This window comes from Orycteropus afer, unplaced genomic scaffold (assembly GCF_000298275.1).
Source record: "Orycteropus afer afer isolate SDZICR_OR568_19922 unplaced genomic scaffold, OryAfe1.0 scaffold00230, whole genome shotgun sequence".
In the NCBI taxonomy this organism is placed as follows: Eukaryota; Metazoa; Chordata; class Mammalia; order Tubulidentata; family Orycteropodidae; genus Orycteropus; species Orycteropus afer.
The window spans coordinates 3,336,649-3,337,996 of record NW_006921817.1 but is presented as its reverse complement, the minus strand read 5'-3'; positions in this window follow the sequence as shown (position 1 = coordinate 3,337,996).

The window sequence follows — 1,348 nt, the reverse complement described above, 5'->3', positions numbered from 1 at the left end:
AAGTCTGGCCATTCTTGCTTCCAAGGAGCATTCTGGCTGCACTTCCTCCAGGACAGATCTGTTAGTTCTTTTAGCAGTCCATGGTACTTTCAGCATTCTCTGCCAGCACCACAATGGTGCATTACTCCATTAATATTCAGTGTAATTATTAACCGGTATGGATTAGTTGCTATTGTTAGGCTGGAGTAAACTCAAACCACAAACATTTCAGTTGGCAACTTCCTCCAGGTGTCAGACCCTGATGAGACAGCCTGAGAAGACAACCGAGGTGGCAGAACCCGCCCAGGCTGGAAAGTCCCATGTGATAATAAACTTCCTCCTGTGAAGCCCCCTCATGCTAATTAGGTGTAGACTTGTGCCAACATCTAATTAGACCCTGCCATTTCCTAAGTGTCCCCAATTAGGTCCTCTCTGTGTCTATAAGAATCTATCCCCCCTGCCCAGGGGTGCAACTTCTCTGGCCCTGATGCAAGGGCACAAGAACCTCACCCGGGAGTGCTAATAAACTGCATCTCTGAAACAACTCTGTGTCCTAGTGTCTCGGCAATTCAGCATTACAGCTATCATTTTGTTATGTGTTTTTTCATGGTGTCCTTGGTTTCTTTGTTCCATATTATTTTTTGTGCTGAGCTCATTATGTTTATGAATTGTGTTATCATTTCCTTTGTTGCTGTTGTTTTAGTATTTGCTGAATATTTGTGCTTGTCCTCTTTTTTATTGTGATGTGAAGATTTATAATTTTTCTTTGTGGTTACCCTGTGGTATATAGTTTTCTCCCCATGATCAGAAAAGTCCATTCTATCTTACAACTCTCTTGACTTCCTCACCATTTAGAAGTTCTGTAACTACACAGTGTTTTCTCTCTTTTTGGTTTGTAGTTGTTCTCATTTGCCAATTGAAGTCTCTGGTTCCCTGTTTAGAATCTTTTAAACTTATTTTACCTTGGATATGTCCATAGCTGTAGTTTCTGGGTTATGTCATCTTGTGTATCAGTGGTCAGTTGTTGTTTGCTATTTTTAGTTCTCTTTTCAAAGGATTCCCTTTAGTATCTCTTATAAGGTTTATCTGGTTTCAACAAATTCCTTTAATTTCTGCTTATCTGAAAATCTCTTAATTTCACCATCATATCTGAGGGACAATTTTGCCAGGCATATAATTCTTGGTTGGAAATTTTTCTTTTTTAGGGTTTTATGTATACCATCTTATTGCCTTCTCACTTGCATAGTTTCTGTTAAGAAATGAGCGCTTATTCTTTTTGGTTGTCCTTTGTAGGTAACTTTTTGTTTTTTCCATGGTGCTTTCAGGATTCTTTCTTTGTCTTTGGTTTTGATGAGTTTGATGATAATAT